This window comes from Lynx rufus, unplaced genomic scaffold (assembly GCF_022079265.1).
Source record: "Lynx rufus isolate CCGP_SWC_20201006 ecotype Redwood Valley unplaced genomic scaffold, mLynRuf1.p SCAF_25, whole genome shotgun sequence".
Taxonomy (NCBI): Eukaryota; Metazoa; Chordata; class Mammalia; order Carnivora; family Felidae; genus Lynx; species Lynx rufus.
Window position 1 is genome coordinate 7,435,682 of NW_025814840.1, and position 19,997 is coordinate 7,455,678.

Genomic DNA, 19,997 nt, shown 5'->3' on the forward strand with positions numbered 1-19,997 from the left:
TCATGAAATAAATACATTTCCTAATTGAGGGAGGTCAGTGTCAACCTTTTGTCCTTGGTTTTCTTTCATTGTCTCCTGTCATCTTTGCAGAGCAGGCTGAAAACGAGCCCCTGGGCGACAGGTGATAGGGTGTCCCCTGCCATTGAAGATGGCGAGATGGATGGACGGGAGTCTGATTTTCTGGTTGTTGTTGTTGGTTGGTTGGTTAGTTGTCAGTCATGGGAAGAAGTCACTCTCCAAAAGTGTCACCCAACGGCAAAGAGAACAAGGTCCTGCAGAACCAGGCACAGTTATAGCCAATGGATGAGAACAGACCAACTGGGGAACAGGACGGAAACCATCACTCTGGCTCTTTACCAGCTAAACAACTGGGCACAGACACCCCAGGTGTGCTCTTTGCCAGGTCAACATGCCCAGAGTGGGTGCCGGGGCCGAGCTAATGAAGTCTGTCTACTGTAACTTCTTACCCTCCTCCCATTTTGTTTTCTGAGTAGTGGTTTTGATTCTGAAATACTTCATATTTGGCCATTTTCCTTAATGCTAAACGCTTAGGACTAAGCCTCAGGATTTCCACCAGCCATGGGGAAATGCTTTTCTTGTGAATGCTGTTTGGCTAATGTGCCCAATTATCTCCTATGTTCACAATTATTTCCTCAAGGTACATCCTGGACCTTTCTAACTTAATACAAGCTAATGAATTATGTGTGGGAGATATATATATATATATATATATATATATATATATATATATATATTTTTTTTTTTTTTAAGAATTCAGTCATGGAAGGTGAACCATCTTTCCACTGAGTGTGTGATTCTAAAGGCGTTTCTTGGTATTTAACTACAGGGTTAGACAACAGCTAAACATGTTAAGGCCCTAATGATGAGCCTGGTGGGCTAGGTTATCGAACTGTGAGAGAGGATTCAGATCGTGCTTGCTCCCCAAAAACATGCTCAGTGGAGGCAGATCTGGAGACTCTGATAGAACCCTAGGCTGCCACACTCAAAACCTCCAGCGTCTTTAGCAGGGGAGCCGCGAAGGGTCTCAGAGCCTGCTCCAATCACAGCCCTGCTAAGAGGTGAAGCTTCTCAGAGCGCGTGGTCACAGCCACCATGTCACCCGTCCCCGTTACTATTGTCCCGTTGCGCTAACACGTCACAGGCTGAGTGGGAACCTAACTTAGGCTCTTCAGTGGCCTTGTTCAAAGTGTTTTTGGGTCAATCACACTGCTCTCTCAACAAGACAGATTTGGGGCTGAAAGACCAAGCCAGTCAGGAAATGGACACGAAGATCCCAGGTCAACGAGGGGCAAGAGAGGTCTTGAAAAGCCAAGGACAAGTAAAATTACGAGAGAGGAAGGACTGCGAGGAAACGGGCAGTGAGTGGACGGCAAAAGGAGAAGAAAGGAGCAGATGTGCTGAGCAGAGTGGGTAGGTCCGGAGAAATACAGACCGAGGTTCTGATGTCTCCCAGTCGTGGTTCTTGGAGGCGTCCGCATGTGTGTTTGCTTCGTGTCCCCGTGTTCCCTGTGACTCCCGTGGATTCTCGCGTTGCCCACCTGCAGGCGCTAGTCTGTGTGTCCTCGCAGTCAAAAGACCCGGCCGCGGACGCTGACAGTTTGAGAACCCCCTTCGACAGGCAGTGGGACCTTTACTCTCACCCCGCCGTTCCGAATCTGCCCACCTCACGGGAACCCTGTCAGACACTAGCATGTCTGGGCCTGTCCAGGGCTTGAGGCTTTAAAGTTCGCCAGCAGGGCCTGGACCTCTTCACACTCAAACCCGGGAGGCCTGGAGACCATCCCTTAGCTCCAGGAGGGCTCGTCCGGTGCTCTCAAGTCATGAATGGTTATTTACCAGAGGGACTGGGGAGCCAGTCTCCTACGTGTCCCCTCACACCCCTGGAACCGCCACAGTGACAGTGCCACTCGCTCTCAGTCCCATTTTTCTTTTTTAATGTTTATTTGTTTATTTTGAGAGAGAGGCAGAGGGAGTGAGCTGAGGAGGGATACAGAACCCGAAGCAGCTCCAGGCTCCGAGCTGTCAGCACAGAGCCCATGTGGGGCTTGAAGTCAGCACATGATCATGATCTGAGCCACCCACTGGGCCACCCAGCCCCAATCCCATTCTTTGGAAACAAAAGAGCAAAAGAATAAAAGGTGAGAATTGATTGTAGGGAGTGAGCGCATCAGGAGAACCTTTCTGATCTCAGCTTAGTGGAGGAAAGAAGGCTTTTTTGTGATGGACATCAGCACCGGGAATTTTCCGAACGCCCAGGATTCCCATGGAGCCCGCTGCCCATTGGGCAGCTTTTCTCCTGTGGGGACTGAAGGGCCGGCAGGATGTGGATGGACGTGCCCACACGAGAGGAAAGATGCTCCCTGTGGAGACGGTAGCACGACTCACAGCGGACAGCGTGGGGTGGTCAAGCTTGCCGTCTATACGGAGAGCCAAGGACAGGAAGGTAAACCGAGGCTACATCCTGCAGTGCTCCTTGCGTGGGCAGAGTGGGCATCGGTTTTAGGAACAAGAGAGCGATTCATCAGAGCCTTCGGGGAGGGCCGGGCTTTGTGAGGACCGGAGGGAGGAGATCGGACATAAGACCAGGGTAGATGAGTGACCTACCTGGGCCAAGGACAGAGGTAGTCGGAGCTACTCTTAGAAGTTGCTTGTTTATGGCGTTGTGGAAGAGGGACGGTGACTTTTAGGAAAGTGGGAAATGCCAGAGGGGGAGAGGATGGGGAAGAGGAGGAGGAATGGGGGGAGAGAGGCACTTCTTGGATCACTTTAAAAATCTTCAAAGACTCAGTTGATGAGTTACCATCAGATTTCAACACACCCTGTCTCAGGGGGAGACTCAAAAAAATACACGTAGATCACGGCTAAATTAGACTAAGCGTTTCATGTCTGCACTGGGGGAAGTGTGTTGGTCTATAACATATATGTCACTAAATCCTTGAATGTGCTTGCAATTTGTATAGAAATGTAAAAAAAATAAAACCCAGCAAAACCCAACTTAGCCTCCTTTTGTCCCCCCCCCCCCGCCTCCCCCCCCCCCCCCCCGGCCAAGACAGTTCGGCTATCCTAGGGTCTCTTGACTTAGATTTTTAATTCATTGTGATAATTTTCAAGTCAGTTAAAAATTTCCCACATACTATCGATTTATGACTACAAATCAGAAAAATCTAAACCCTCTGTCTTAGCACATTGCATCTTTAATAAGACATTCTTTCCAGAATGACATTTCAAGGATATCTGGAGGTGACCGATGGGATGATAATTTTGAGTGAATTTAGAGTTTTAATTACGGTTTTATTTGTAATTGCAAGTGGGTGCTGTGGAAAAAAAAAAAAAAAGAGCTATCAACAAAGGAAATAATTGTTCCAAAGAATTACATCTGCACTGCATTCTCTGTCAAAAATTTCTCATTAAAAATGTGTTTCTTTAAAAGTAACTCAAAGCAGCTGATGAAATATAAGAGCATGGAAAGTTTCAAATCCCAGAGCAAATGTGGATTCATCAGGGATCATTTGCCAGAGACCTGACTCAATGGCAAAAGACCTTCTCACCATTTCTCACATCCCTTCCTGGGTTTCATACGTAAGTTCAGATGCCTGCAGTTTTATTTCCAAAGCTCAGTATTTTCCACTTAAACACTTCCTTTTCATAATACTTCTGGTGTCTCTGGAGTGTTATTACCGTTTGATTTTTCCCTTTTAATAATGACTCTGACTGTTGTGTTTTTTTAATTTTTTTTTTTTTTATTTTAAGAGAGTGGATAAAGAACGACTAAGCTACCAACAAGTCTCCCAAAGAGGAGACAATCCCGTAAACCTTCCCAGGATCTCTGCGCCACCCGCCGAGGCTGACGCGCGCGAGATGGCTGTTACCAAGATTATTCCCAAACATCCTCTAGCTTGCTGGAGACCACAAAGATCAGTCCTGCCTGAGGGGCCACCGGTGTGCATCCTACAAAGAATGAGATGATGGAAAAATATGGCCATCTCCTTGAAGTGGGCGCTGCCGATGGAAGAAAAGCAGTAGATGGGCAGAAGACAAGGTCAAGACCCAGGCCGGGCTGACGCTGTCTGGAAGACCAAAAGCCAGCTGCCTTATCGACGAATTTAACGAGCACCTACTATGTGTGGGGACATTGCCAAATGCTGCAGGAATCCCTTCCCGAAGGTATTTACAGTCTGTTGAGGAGACAAGGCACGTGTAGACCAAATGATTTAATTATCATCTCAGGTGGGTGTTTGGTTGATCTCTGGAGTCCCTCTTGTTCTTCCCCAGTCAGAGAACACTATAATTTTATTTTTTCCCCCACTTTTAGAACACTTTTTCTACATATGTAAGTGTATGCCGATTTGTTTATCTGTTTCTGGTCTGTCTTCTCATACTGAGCTGTAAGAGCAGGGCTGTGTGTGTTTTGGTATTGTTCTATCTCCAGAAGCGAACACAGTGCCTGGTGCGTAGAAGGTGCTCAGTAAATGTTTCTTTAATGAATCAATGAATGAACCAATGAATGAGAGATTGGCTGGGAAACTCTCAGGTGTCAGGAGAACACATTGCAGGCACAGCTAGAAAGAAAGCTGGTTAAAGCGACTTTTTTTTTTTTATGTTTATTTTAGTTTTGAGAGAGAGACAGACAGAAGGACCACGAGTGGGGGAGGGGTAGAGAGAGAGGGAGGCACAGAATCCGAAGCAGGCTCCAGGCTCCGAGCTGTCAGCACAGAGCCCGACGCAGGGCTCGAACCCACGAACCACGAGATCATGACCTGAGCTGAGGTCAGATGCTTGACCGACTGAGCCCCCCGGGTGCCCCGTTTCGGGGTCTTTATTACTAGTTACAGATAATTCTCAGACTCTGAAAATGTGATTGCTCAAATTTCACTTTAAATGTAGTCTGTACGAATTGATATTGATAGAAGTTTTACTTCCCTCTATGCTGCAAAAAGCCTCCTGCCTGTTAGAATTCTCTATCTGCGTTCTTTGCCTCCACAAGGGCAACGAATGACAGGACCAACAACAATGGTAACATGGCCGCTGTTTAGGTAGCACTTCCTGTATGGCGGGCACGGGGCTGACTGGTCTAGGTAACTAATCTATCCTTCCCCGTAGATGAGGACGCTGCAGCATGAGAGGTGTATTACCTAGAGTGGGGTAACTTACATTTTGCCACTGTGGCGTCCATGTAGTTTGGTGGTCAAGGTTATCTACTGAACACAGTTATTTGGGGCTTCAGGCTCCTTTCATATAGAAAGCCAGTAGGGCATCAGAATCCTCCTTTTGGCCCCTGTGAGTCTGGTGGTAGTTGATAAGAGAAAGGCGAGGGAATGTGAGCATCAGGCAGAAGGGTTTAGATTCCAAGTCGAGAAGCGGTCTATTTCCTCCCTGTGCTCAGATTCCATCAGCCAGGTGTCGATTCCATGACCCCATCAAAAGGCAAGGGGGCTGGGATGCACGGTCTTGGCAAATGCCCAGGAAGAAGAGGAAATGGTGTCGGTGAGCAGCTAGTTTCTGTCTCTCAAAGGCTAAGTGACTCATAAGATAATAAATATTACAGCTCGGGGACCCAAACCCACGTCAGTTGCAAGCTGTTAACCACACACTCCCTTTCTTCCCTTCATCTGTCAGTTCATTGTCAGTGTTTGCTTGTTTTGTGTCGAATGTATAGTGTACCACAGCCGGGCCATGAAGGGAAGGTTCTGGTCTGCTCTTTGTCAGGAGGACTCACCACCTGATCGAGGGCTGGGCTGAAAGTGGATTATTTGAAGGGGCAGGAAGATGGATGGCTGTGATACTTCCTCTGTGAAACCATATAGCCTCCGTTTTCATGTCAGCAGCTCGGGGATGCTGTTCCTGCTGAACTAATTCCCGCCAGATATCGTGAGGCCACGTTAGACCAAGGACCTCGGACCCTTCTCTGTGGCCGGGCTGCTCATGGACCCTTGGGTCTCCCATTGCTAAACCTGTGTAATGGGCATAACTTCATTTTACCCAGTCCACCGTGTGCAAGATATGCACCTTTAAGTATTTCTTTAACTCAAGTTGTCATACTTCATTAATTCCAATACATGCCTTTTCGTGCGTTAGCGTCTCAGAAATCAGGATCCTCTCACTGATGGCATCTTTGAATCGCTATTTCCCGGGTGGCAGGGCGGACGGAATGGCCCGTGCATGTCTGAACTTGTTCACAGGCATTCCTATGACCGTCCCTTCTGTTGAAGTCTGTGCATTGTTGGTAGGACCCAAGTTGAGTTTAGTTGCTGTTTGAAATGTTTTCAAAAAGATCATCCCAAGTTTCAGGTTTGAGATGAAAAGTTATCGTCAACAGAAAGGTTTGGAAACAGAGCAGTGGGGTGCAAATATGATATTAGTGAAGCAGGTATTTGTGTTGGGGGGGGTCGCTGAAAAGAAACAACCTCATACACGGTAATAGATGTAGATTACTACAAGCGTTTGAAACTGTGATCATTTTGTTACTGAGTTGTGTACAAAGGCAATGCCTGTTTGCACACGTCAAGCAAGCAAGCACCCACATCAGACCTTTTAGAATGGATGGCAGCATCTCGGAAGAAAACCTGCAGCCAATAGTGGGGACACTTGTGAGAAATGTTTCATCATCAATACAGAGGACAGCGCCGTGCAGAAAAATATGAACATTGATTCCGAATGCGTAAACTATGAATGCGAAGATAACTTCAGGAATTTCTTAACGAATTTATTTTCTTTTTTGTATACGCGTGAGTGTGATGTATAATAAAAGCCTCTGACCCAATAAGTCTAGAAAAGCTTTTTCAGCAAGCATAAAATACAGATTTTAAGTGATGAGAAAGCATTGTTTCATAGATTAATTGGCGTCTTTCTTTCTTAGTGGTACATAAATTAATGATGCATTTTACAATCGATGGCTTCTGAGTATCAATGAAATAGCTACTTTCTCATTTGAGTTCCCATTCCTTTGGGTATTAGAAATTAAATTTCTGCCAGTTCAGCAGCACCCCTCCCCATGATTACACTGCATTCCTGGGGGCTTACCCACAGCTACCATTTAGACTGAGGACGCTGTGTTTGTTGGGCATGAGTTTCTCTCTGTACTGGCAGCCGCCGAGATGGCCATGTCTGATGCCACACAGATCGCTGCTGGGTCCTTTTCCTGTTCTCATCTCAGGCCTCTTTCAGAGTTGGGGGGATCTTTCTGCTAGTTCAAGTGGGCTTGGGGTCCACCTCCCTGGCAGCGAAGACGCCGAGCTGGTGAGGCCCTGGGCCCCTCGGTGGGCTCTCCGGAGCAGGAAGGGCAGTTGGCATCCTCTTGGGCACTGGGTGGAATTCACTCTTCCCGCTGCTCTTAGGCATGTAGGATCCAGCGTCCCTTTGCCATCCCCTTGGAACGGGGAGACCCAGACCCCGCCATGTTTCCACTCTGGCATCTCGTGGCCTCCCTGGCTCCGCCTGGGGAAGGGGTGCGCGTGTCCTCCGGCCTGGGTGGGGTTTCTGGTTGTTCCTCTTCCATCTCTGCACGATGAGGGGAGGGGGCTGTGCTGCAGGGCCCCCTGTTGAGGTCCCTCCTGGCCTCCTCTCCAGCCTGCCCTGTCCTCCTGGTCTGGGCAATGCCTTCTAACCTGGAGGGCCAGAGAGCCTGTCTCTTACTCCCCTCCCCAAGTTTTGCAGCTCCTCAGAGGCTTTGGGTTCTAAAACTCAAGCCAAGGACAGACTCGTGGTTCCCCTACCGTCTGGACGAGTGCTTCAGAGCACAAAGCTGACTAAATGGAAGAAAGATCTGGCACAAGCAAACACAAGAAAATCACATTGACTCACATTTCAAAATATCACCCCAATGCAGGTTCTCACCGTGGTTCCCCTTTCCCCTTTATTTTAATGTGTTTGTGTGGGTCCATTTCTCACATTGTCGGTTTTCCACCCTATTTTGTAGTAGCCTGGGGCCCCGTTCCAACTGCGATGCCTCAGATTGACTGTTTCTCATTACCTCGGTAACCGGGGTGAAGGGACAACCATGTTCTTCCTTCACCTCCTCCTCCTTCAATTGTTATCATATAAAGTTTATAATCTTTGTTCCATCATAGAGAATCCATAACATGAGACGAAGCAGAAGGAAGGAAAGGAAATCATGCATCACCTCACTGTGCTAAGACATCCACCGGTTGGTGACATTTTGTTCTTTCTCAAGTTGGTTCTTCGTGCTTACGTAGCTTTTGTATATTTTTATATAGCTGACATTGCATCAGCCATAAATCCTGCTTCGTTCGTTCAACACTGTGGCTGAGTATGTTTCCTTATTATCCTCAAGTCTTCAGAACCCTTAGTTCAACGCGGCCGTTTATGCAACCATCTCCCTTGCGTTGAGCACTTAGCGTATTCCCTTCGTCATAAATAAACGATAGCATTGTGATGACATCCTTGTGCATGAAAGTTGCCCCGCCGTTTCTGACTATTGTCTTGAGATAGACTCCCAGGATCGGGATCGCTTGTAAGACTGCCGTCTTAAAAACAAGCCATTTCCCTACCCTCTCTGTGGCGTCTTCTCTGCCCATTTATCAGTTGTTACAGTAACGCTTATCTGCGGGTAGCGCGTACTGTTTGGCTGGGAGTTTTCTACAAGCTGGCGTCCTTACAACAGTTTGGCATTTATCTATAGGAGGTCACGTCCGGTACCTCCACGTACAAAGTCTGACTCGGTTACTTCGAAGGTTTCATCATTTTTTAGCCAAAGATGTTGACAGGCAGCCTGCGGCATTAGACCTGGAGCGTCACGCTGAACATGAAAATGACTCTGAACGTGATGTGGCCGATTTCGTTTTAAACAAACATCCAACGCTGATCCATAAAAAGCACTGTCCCCTCCAAGGAGCCACTGTGGATGTCCGAGCACTTATTCCAAAGATGCATCATCACTCAAGATGGTTTCAGGCCTCGCCTCTTGAAAACGGCTGTCAGAGTCTCGTGAATATCCTCCATGAAGAAAAACAAAAAAAGAACAAGCTTCATCCTTCGAGGAAGCATTGGATCTTGGGAGCCTTTCAGTGGTATTCAGGATAAAATCTGAGTGGACCGTGGGGTTGGTGAGCAGGTGGACAAGACTAATAAAACTGTCGTAAGGCCACGGGGTGACTTTCTGGTGCGACTAGTCGGTAGCCGAGTGTATGGAGACAGTTCTCCAAGAGAAAAGAATTACGCCGTAAGCCACAGCAGCATCTTTGGGACGGAAGCATCACCCATGTTGACATCAGGTTGGGGAAGTACATGCCCTGAAGCATTTAACCTCGGCTCATTACTTACTAGTGATACCATTTAAATTAAAATAGCCACTTTTTTTTTTTTTAAGTATGAGATCGGGGCGCCTGGGTGGCTCAGTCAGTTAGGCGTCCGACTTCGACTCAGGTCCTATCTCGTGGTTGTGGGTTCGAGCCCCATGTCGGGCTCTGTGCTGACAGCTCAGTTCTGGAGCCTGCTTCGGATTCTGTGTCTCCCTCTCTCTCTCTCTGCCCCTCCCCTGCTTGCACTCTGGCTCTCTCTCTCAAAAATAAATAAACATTAAAAAAAAAAAAAGTCTGAGATCAGGAAGAAGAATAAAATGTATGCATTGCAAATTCCTGGGCTTGATTAATTTTAACACTCCAGGGAGGACCTTGCCTCTTTTAAAACAATGCCATCTTATCCGTTTAAAGTAATACAGACGCATCCCAGGGAATTGGGGAAACCCAGGAACTTTGTCTCTCAGAGGTGTTCCCTCCTAATATCTGATTGGGTTCCCTGGAAACAGAGTCCGAGATAAAAGTTGCATGCGGAGTGTATCTTGGGGAGACTCCCCTGGACGAAAGGGAGGGAGAAGCTCGCAGAGGGAGACTCTGGCTCCAAATGTGGCTCCCGCTGGCCGGGGGCTGAGCGGGCCTGGCCTTCCAGAATGCTTCCAAAGGAAGGTAAGTGGATGGGCCTTTGTGGCCCTGCCTCAGCAAGTCACTGCCCCCCCCCCGCCCCCCGCCCAGAGGGGCTAATTTTGGATGCATCTACTTCCTGGGGCCCAGAACAATTCCCAGTGAGGGGTGCAGCTGTGAGCTATCAGCAGTGACATCCCAGCAGCCGGGGAGGGATCAGGGCTCCAGAGAGGGACTTGGGTGAAGACACATGATCTACCACATTGCATGCACATTGGGATCCCCCCCCCCACCCCCCACATCACATACAACTTCAAGCCCACTTTTTTTTGCTGAACGTTCTTTGGTGAATTGTCCCCATCTCGTGAACCTTTCTTTGAAAACATTTTAAGTAGATGCCTGTTTGGTTGTGTGGAAATATCGTCTATGTAACCATTCTCTCATTGTGGGACAGCTCATTTTTAACACATTTGCCCCGTAAGAGACAATGTTGCCACGGCCACATTTGTGTTTCCGCGATGGACACGGTAACGATAAAAAGAGTCCACACTTAATTGACTGCTTATTGCTGACCGGATCAGGCTAATATTTTTCTTGCCTTCCGTGTGGAGTTTTCATGAAAAATAAACGAGAAGATGCATATAAATAAAGATGTTACATTTAATAACTCAGTCGTCTTCACACCTCCGTGACGCAGAGCCAGTTATCCCCATTTTGCAGGCGAGGAACCCAAGGTCCAGAGAGGTTGAGTCCCCCTTGCAAAGTTGCACAGCTGGTGAAATACAGACACTCTAAATCCAGAGGTCAAACAATGCACTGTACTGCTTAGCCTGCTTTCCTGAAGTTCATGTCCTTAGAAGGAAAATTCCGAGGTCAAAGGGCTTGATTTATTTTAGAACTCATGATAAGAATTGCCAGACGGTTTTCCAGAAGCAGTGAGTACTTGTGCTAGCAGAGGAAGTGGGTTTAGTTCAGCGCAGTCAACCCCGAAAACCCTGAATCCTTAGAGAACCATGATACACGACTAGTCCTCTATTTCCTTGTCTTCCATCAGGCATTGTGAACATCGGTGGTTCTTTAAAAAAATTTTTTTTAATTTTTAAAAAATGTTTATTTATTTTTGACAGAGAGAGCGAGGGACAGAGCGTGAGCTGGGGAGGGGCAGAGAGAGGGAGACACAGAACCCGAAGCAGGCTCCAGGCTCCGAGCTGCCAGCACAGAGCCCGACGGGTCTCAAACCCACGAGCCACGAGATCCTGACCTGAGCCAAAGTCACAGGCTTAACCGACTGAGCCACCCAGGCGCCCCTGAACGTCGGTGGTCCTTAAGCAGAAGGTTTTCTTTTTGTTTTAGCACGCACGACTTTTTCAGGGTCATCTTGTAAGGGTTGACTCCGTTGTGCCGCCTACATTTCCAAGAAGAATTTTTCGTTTGCGGAATGAATGCGTGATTGAGGGCGGGGAGAGAACGTGAACCCGCAACCCCTCACTGGGAGTGAAGCAGGTGAATGGAAACCCCGGAGAAGACCGTCTTCCAGAAACAGCGGGAGTAGTTTTCGACAATGGAAAGGGTTCCCAAAAATTCTTTGCCAGGGTCTTTTTCTGAGTCTCCGTTGAACTGCTTATTTAATAAGCACTGTCCACCCTTTACGAGCTGGACTCTATCGTGTGCTTGGAAACACCAACGTTTCACGCTGGGAACAAAAACCTTTGGGGTCATCTAGCCCCCACCTGATTTCAAGCTGGAGGAGCATGAAGTCAGGGCAACCACCTGCTAGGGGAGGGGCATTTCCCTGTTCTGGGGGTGGCCGTGCAGGAGCTGGGTTTCTGTTATCTTTCCTTCGTGGTCAGAGGAACCCTTCTAAGATGTCACCAGAGTTATTTTGCATTATTTTAGCAGTGACTTAGGCTGATGCTACCTTCAAATACCTCAATATCTAGTTTGCCACCGAATTCTGAAGGATTTCTTTGGAAAACCAAGAAGTTTTTCCCTCAATATTTTGCCCTTTGGCACTGGATCAAACCTCTCCAAGTTCATTTCCTGACCTCCTCCTCTTCCACCTAGGTTCCTGGGAGGCTTCGGTGAGCTAACGTATGTAACATACGTCCCCAGAGTAAGCGCTCAGTAGATACTGGCTTCCACTTCCTCCGGGTCCGCACGTTCCCTGAACTTTCTTCCACCTGGGATGGCGAATGATTGCGTGAGTTTCCTTTCTTCTTTCTTTCTTTCTTTCTTTCTTTCTTTCTTTCTTTCTCCCTCTCTCTCTGTCTCTCTCTTCCTTCTCTTTCTTTCTTTCTTTCTTTCTTCCTCCCTTTCTTTCTTTCTTTCTTTCTCTTTCTTTCTTTCTTCCTCTTTCTTTCTTCTTTCTTTCTTTCTTTCTTCCTTCCTTCCTCTCTCCCTCCGTATTTTCTTTCTTTCTTCCTTTCTTCCTCTTTCTTCCTCTTTCTTTCTTTCTTTCTTTTTTCTTTTTTCTTCCTTCCTTCCTTCCTTCCTTCCTCCCTCTTTCTTTCTTTCTTTCTTTCTTTCTTCCTCTTTCTTTCTTTTTTTTTTTTTTTATTTTATTTTTTTTTTTCTTCCTCTTTCTTTCTTTCTTTCTTTCTTTCTTTTTTCTTTCTTCTTCCTTCCTTCCTTCCTTCTTTCCTTCCTCCCTCCCTTTTTCTTTCTTTCTTTCTTTCTCTTTCTTTCTTTCTTTCTTTCTTTCTTCCTCTTCCTTCCTTCCTTCCTTCCTTCCTCCCTCCCTCCCTCCCTCCTTCTCCCTTCCTTCCTTCCTTCCTTCCTCCTTCCTTCCCTCCTTCCCTCCCTTTCTTTCTTTCTTTCTTTCTTTCTTTCTTTCTTTCTTTCTTTCTCCCTTTCTCTTTCTTTCTTTCTTGCTTGCTTGCTTGCTTGCTTTTAATTTAAACTTAATACTTTATTTATTATTATTTTTTCTCACTATAGATTGTGTGAGCTATCTGAGTCTCAGGGCCCTCATCTGAAAAAAAATACAGATGATACGTTACTATATAGTCAGTCCGCAGGGGTTTAGTGGAGATCAAATGAGTAATCCGTGCAAAGCGACTCGCACTGCCTGGCCGGGCAGGTGGCCACTACTGTGTAGTTGTCCTTGTCTCCTTGCCTGTTACTCTGCCGTTAGTATCTGGGCACGGGGATGTCGGTTGTTCAGGGGGCTGGGCTGTCTACAGTGACGGAGCCTGTGCCCCTTAGTAATTTTCAGTCCTGCTGAATTTAGACAAAGGATGGCCTCTGTACAGAATCTATATAGAAGGAGTATAATATTTCGATTTTTAGGGATGAATCATTAATTTCAGCCCAGGTATCGTCAATTTCTGTTTTTTCTCATCTCCTTGTTTCTTCTTTCCCGTTTGTGCACTCGTCTCCTTCTTTCTTTTTCCTCTTAATAATAACTCAAGCAACTGCAGTATGCTTTTCCTCATGGTCTACTTGCAGGGATAATTTGTGACGAGCGGTTAACATGACTGTCACCGCGCCACCAGGTCCCTTCGTCGCTAAGTCTGATGAATTGGTCGTCCTGGCCTCGGGCAGCCTTTGACACCGCTGAACCCTCGCCTTCCTGGGACTTGGGGACACGACTTCCTTTCTTCCTGTTTCGCCTCTCCTCAAGTCCCTCGGGGCTTCTTCTCTTCCTTTGCCTGTCACGGAGCTCTGAAGCTCCCCGAGTTGCATGTGCAACCATCTTCTTTACCCATTTCGCACTTTTTTCCGGAGCCACCTTCACTGTTGAATCCCACATCGCCGCCTCTGACCCAGACTGCTCAGTAGCGTCCGTGGCTGGGCACCTTCTCGTGGGTGCGCCTCTCACGAATCAAGCCCAGTGTGCAGAGAACAGAGCCTGTCATCACTTCCCCCCCAAACCAGCCGACTGCGAGCCTTAACCCCCAGGCAAGGATTAGTGCAGACACGATCGGTCCAGGTGGCACAGCAGAGTGAATAAATGAAGTATTTTGTCTTTTCTGAGTAAAAGCTCTCTCCCTTCTCAAAATGTCACCTTCCCTATGAAGGCTTCGTTTCAACCCGTCCTTCTCTATGCTGCACGATCTGGGCCTTGTGATAACATTTATTTTATGCTATCACTATGCTTCATTTACGTTTCTTTTCTTCTGGACCGGGAGTCAGTGAACTTTTTTGGTAGAGGGCCAGAGAGTAAATACTTTAGGTTTTGTGGGCCATATGATCTCTGCTACAACTAACTCCTCGACTCTGCGGTTACAGCGTGAAATTGGCCGTAGACGAAACATGAGCGAGTGGAGTGTGGCTGTGTTCCAATAAAACTTTATTGACCAAAACAGGCAGAGTGGGCGGGATTTGACCCGTGAGCCACAGCTGGCTGCCTGTGTTCTAGATTTTGAATTCTTAAAGCGTTACTTCATGAGAATTTCAAGTCTAGAGATCCTTTTACCAGCCGGATCCCTAAAGAGGCCTGAGCACCCAAAGGCAAGTAAGACTCAGTCCCTGACCTCAAGGAGCTCACGTGTTGTGATGGAGAGGACGTGACAAAGAACCATGAACGGGGCAGTTTTACTGTCTCACAGTTTTAGGGGCTAGAAGTCCAAAACGGAGCTGTTGGCCACGTTGGCTCCTTCTGAGAGCCGTAAGGGAAACTTCAACCCACAGCAAGGTATGTGTATTTACTGTGTGTATGCCAGGGGCAGCGAGGCGGGGGGGAGTCACTCTCCTGGACACAAAAACCCACCACCTTTGGCCCGACGGCTGAGTCGTATTTTGCTAGATGGAAGGAAAAGGAAAGAGAAATCCAGGCTGGGTAGCCTGAGCAGACAAACAAGGGCAGGATCGGAAGGAACCCATATTGAACACTTACCCTCGTGCAGGTGTGCAGTGGTGAGGTGGGTGGACGGAGCCCACGCTCGGGCCAGGAAGAGAAGCTAGAGGGGTTCTCGGTGTGCGTGCAGGCTTAACGTGTTGCACGGCCTTGTTCGCTGAGTACGGGAGCTAATGAAGCTTCGGGGAATGATTGCGGCTCTCTGGCAGCTAGGAACCCCTTCCCCTTGCAGGCGGGGGGCTCCCGCAGGGCTCCAGATACTCAGTAGCGTCTGGGCTGTGACCCTGAAGCTTCTCCTGCCACCCACGTTTGCTGGGTTCACAGCTGACCGTCGTGCCTCTGTGCGTCCCAGAAGAACTCGGGGGTGATGTCAGGGGAGGTCCGGCTGAGAAGCGAATGTTCTCTGATGGAATCAGGCAGAGTGTTTGCCATTCAGTAGGGAAGATGCCCGGCCTTTGTTGACGGTTCCTCAGCACCAGCCATTGACGCCTCAAATCCGCACGCACCTCCGAGAGATGCCGTTACCTCCGCCAATACACGACGCGAGGGAAGCTCAGAGCGGTGCACTATCTCAGTGCGACCTAGCTGGTGAATGGCTGACGTCTAGCCGCCAGGAAGTACTGCCCCCAGCCCTGCTCTGTTCCCCCTCCTCTCTGTCTGTCCCTGCTTGTCTGTCCTGGGCCCATCCTGGACCTTTCCACCCGCTTCTGTTGGCCTCCACTCACCACCAACTAATGCCCGACCTTCTGATTCTTCCCCATCTCCTGCTTCCTCTTTCCTCTCTTATTCTCATGCTTCGGCCCCCCCAGCACACCCACTTTTTGGCGCCCTCCTTCACTCTCCCTACATTGGCTTCCCGGTCTTTGCTACTTCGGGTGTCAGCGGCAGGTCATTGTTCTAAAGGGCTCCTCGTGTTTCCCAGCAGTAACCCAGTGCTTACCAGCTGCGTATACAACGCAGCCCCGCTGATCTCGCAGCTAACCCCACACTCTCTGTTTGGGGGCACGGCCGGAGGGTGTGCGAAGGGTTGCGTGTTCAACCACAAAACCACGGAAGGCGTCGTAGCCGCGTAAGTGCCGTTAAAGACGATTCCAGAAGCGCTGAGAGTGACAAACTTCTAGAACGGCGTGTACAAAACATCCCCCTGCCTTGTGCTAGCAACATCATGTTCTGCGTTGCCATTATTCTGACACTTTAGCCTTGTCTGACTTGACCAGTCTGTCTGGTTCGCTGCTGAAGCTTGAACATGTCTTCCCGAATGTGTGATTTCTGGTTCCGCCACGGGAACGGGTTTAGAGAGAGCTTATGGCGAACACCCCTCGGCGGCTCGCTGGCATAAAGGCCATGAACTTTGTGCCGAGAGGAGCTTTGGACTCTTAGAGGAGTAAGTCTTGGGAGGGATTCTGGGATGATGGTGGGCGGGGGGAGGGGTGGACAATGGGGCCGTTTTCAAAGTCACTGCACTAGGCGCGGTTGGCCTTTCCCTATAAAGCGTTCTTGAGGTGCCCTTGTGCTCTTTTTGGGTAACGTTCTTGGATAGAAAACAAACAGGGCTTTTGGCTCCTGACCACCCCTGTACCTACAGAAAGCAGCTTCTTAGAACTTGCAGGCGGCTTATGTGTGCATGCGTGTGCGTGCTTGGCAGGAATCTTCTGGAGAGGCATGAAGCACTACTTTAATTCCCAAGGATGCCGCTTGGTCCTCAGAATGGAAAATGTTCTATTTTTGGCCACCAGAATATTTGAGGGGAAAAAAAAAAATCGAACAAAGCACGGCAGCATGGGTGTAAGTTTTCTGAGTTTGAAGAAGTTTTAAGAGTTCAAGGTGCTTTGCCGGGAGAGAAGCCGGAGCCTCTGGGAGTGATAAGAGGGGCCGTTTGGCGACGATTCCTGGGTTGGGACTCGAGGGCGCTGGGCAGGGCGGCGTGGACGGGCGAGGGCTGGGCAGGGGTGGCGTGGACGGGCGGGTGCCGGCGGTAAAGGCTGCAGCTTGGATTTGCACTGCAGGCAGACAGGCGATGCGGAGAAAAATGCCTTTTGCACCCGTAAAGGGAAAACAGCCGGAGACAGGTGTCCTTTGCCGGTCCCAAACCTATCTCGGATCCTAAGGTCAGCTTCTCCCCCAGAGCAAGGCAGCCCCTGTAGCACCCCTGACTCGGTGTTCCGGGTGGCCACAAGCCTTGCGGGGGGAGGACTTCAGGGGAAGACTTCCAGCGGAGGCTGGTCAAGGCCCGTCTGCGGGGGCCAGCCGCCTGGCGGGGGGGGGGGGGGTGGGACTGAACCCTTCCTGGCCCTTCCCTCCACCAGACACCTTTCCAGGAAACAGCTCTTGCTGCCACACCCCTGCTGGCTGCCGTGTGACATCCTCGCTTCGAGGGACCCGAAGGGCAGACCAGCATTAGTCGAGCCTGGGGACCAGGACCCGGCCGTGGACGCATCTCGGCGCGGGAGGCGCGGCTGGGCCCCGGGGCTCATGGGAGAATCTTGAAGGGGACGGGGCGTTTTGCAGAGGTGGCGGGCGTGCCCGGGAAGAGCCATCACAGAACTCGTGGAGCCGAAAGCCCCTGGAAGCGGAGCTGTGCCCTCCGGCTCCGACCCGCCGGCAGAGGGGACCCAAGTTAGCCGATGCCCTGAAGCGCGCGGGGTGGCCCGGGCCCTTCCCTCCCCGCCCCGCCCTGCCGTTGGAGTGGGCTTGAACTCCCGCTGGTGTTCCCGTCGTCCGCTTCACACCCAGGCCTCGGGTGCAGAGGCGGCCGTGGGTCTGGGTGACGTTGAATCCTCGGTGGGAGGCTCCGAGATGCTGTCTGCGGGCTCTCAGAGCTTTCGTCTTGGCTGCGGGCTTTCGAGAGGCGCTCGAGATTGAGGAGCTGGCATCGCGCTGGGTCAGACGTCCACGCGGACGGCGCGGGGAGCCTTTACTCGGGGCCAGCTGGATCTCTCCTGCCTTCACACTGACTTATTCAACACGCACGTCCCAAGCGCCCAGTCTGTGCCAGGCACGCAGGCGAACCCAAGTCTCCGCCGATGTAGTGCTCTCAGTGGGCCGGGGAGAGAACAACACACGCCTGCAGTCTCATTCTGGTGGTTCCGGGCAGGCAAAGAAGGGGGTCCCGAGAGATAGAAAAACGGCAGGTATCCTTTAGAAGGGATGGGTAGGGATGACCATCATGGGAGGGAGAGATTGAAGTTAAAATCAAAGGAAGAAGCAAGTCACGTGAAGAAAGGGGGGCGGGGGTGAGCTTTTCTGGCGGAAGAAACAGCAAGTGCAAAGGCCCTGAGGCCAGAATGCTAAGCACGTCTGAAGAGGCTCACTTTGGCGCCTGAGATGAGCCGGGGCAAAGTGAGTGAGGGGGTGAAAGGCTTGAGGTGAACTGGGGGAGCTAGCCATCGGGCTGGATCGCAGAGCACCTCGTAGGGCCGGAAAGGGGCTTAAGTGTTATCCTCGCCAGTGCTGGGAAGCCACGGGAGAGCTTGAAGCAGGGGCGTGACATGACCTCCCTTACGGTCTTGACAGAACACCAGCCGCCATGAGGTGAACGGCTGGAGACAGAAGTAAAGACGGAAGCTTTAGAAGGCTCTGGCTGACGTCCGCGCAGGCGGTGACGGTGGCCTCGCCTGGGGAATGGCGGCAGCTCCTCCTGTCTGTGTTCATCCTGGTCTCCTCCCGGGTCTTGCCCCACCGCCGCTTCCTGAGGGGAAAGCTGGCCTTCCTTTACCAGCGCCTCATGGGGGACATGGCTTTAGACTTGTGCAAAGTGCTTTAAGTCAGCCGCGCATCTGGTTGTGCAGAAGTTTCAGGAAGCTCCTCAGAGAGCCAGGTTCTTGGATTCCCAGCCCAGGGCTCTCGCCTTCTCCACACCACTTGCCCCACTGAACTTTTGCTTTCATACTGTCGCTCCGGCTCACGCACTGAGTTACCAAATAATTTTCAGAAAGGTGAAATTTTGACTTTCAGGGAAATGTAAAAGGAACACAGGCAACGAGTTTATTTCACTCGCCGTTTAATGAAGGAACCAGTAACATGTTATGACCTGCCCAAAAACTACCAAAGAAATGAGGGTATTTCCAGGCAATTTATTTATTATTTATTTAAAGTTTATTTACTTACGTATTTTGAGAGACAGAAAGTGAGCAGGGGAGGTGCAGACACAGAGAGGGGGAGACAGAGCCCCAAACAGGCTCCCTGCTGTCAGCACAGAGCCTGACACGGGGCTTGATCCCACGGACTGCGAGATCATGACCTGAGCCGAAACCAAGAGTCGGATGCTTGCCTGACTGAGCCACCAGGGTGCCCCTATTTACAGGCAATTTAATAAAGAAATGTAGGGATAGGATTTGAGTTACATATAAACCGGTTAGTGTCCAACAGGCCATAAATCCTAGGGGTTATCTGTTCCACTGGGCAGAAACTATTTGCTTCTCTTCTAGACAGAAATCTGTAAGACAACAGGTAACTTCACTAAGCCGGGGGCCTTTATGTCGATAGGAACAAGGAGATGAGCTGATGGCATGCTCCAATAAAGGGGCCTTGGAAAGATATGCAGCCCCCCCCCCCAGCCCTTTTTTGGTTTTATTTCTACGTTTTGGCTATTTTTATGACACTGTTTCTTAGAGTTCTGATCGCTAAGTCCAATGACTTTGTTATGAAGAAAGCCAAGGGAGGGAGGTCAAAATGAGTGAGAAATGGGTCCATTGAAAAGCAACCCTATCTTGCCCAGAATGAGTTGGGATTCAGTCAGTTATCAGATACCTGTTGAGCCCTGACTGTGGATGTGCAGAACCCCTCGGGAGCACGAAGCTTCATGCAGAACAGCTCCTGCCCTGTGGATCTCCCAGTCTACACAGGGAGACAGGCACTCAAATGAACGCATTCCAGTTCATCCGGTCGGTCACGCCCTGGACGAGGTGTGGAGATTGCGTGGGCTCTGGGAGGGGCACTTCCCAGAGAAGGTGCCTTTGAGCTGTGCCTTGAAGGATGGGAAAGGATTGCCAGGTTGAGAAGGGAGGGTCAGGGAAAGCCATTCAGGCAGGGTGTCAACTACTGAGCAGAGAAATAACCTGGATGTGCCTAGAGACGCAGCCTTTTGGTTATGGAAGGTTTAGATTCTTCTCCTCACTTCTCCCCGATAGTTCCAGAATTCCAAGAGTAGGGAGGGGAGGGTGGCGGAAAAGGGAAGAAGTTGGAGTCTCTTGGGCAAGCTTGCAAAATTTTCTTTAGATATTAGGTCAAATTCCCTATAAAAACCCTATTTAAAACTTTTTGAAAGACTTTGAAGTCCCAGAGAAGCAGGAAGTTAATTAGAG

General features: G+C 49.6%; 1 long non-coding RNA gene across 2 annotated transcripts in view; it reads left to right on the top strand.

Annotated features, from left to right (window-relative positions):
- Positions 1-19,997, top strand: part of LOC124518666 (uncharacterized) — a 91,053-nt gene that overhangs the window by 33,823 nt on the left and 37,233 nt on the right. For both annotated transcript variants that reach the window (XR_006963725.1, XR_006963724.1), the window contains 2 exons: positions 3,452-3,600; positions 3,772-4,248. This is a non-coding gene — a long non-coding RNA (uncharacterized LOC124518666). The remainder of the gene's footprint in view (positions 1-3,451; positions 3,601-3,771; positions 4,249-19,997) is intronic.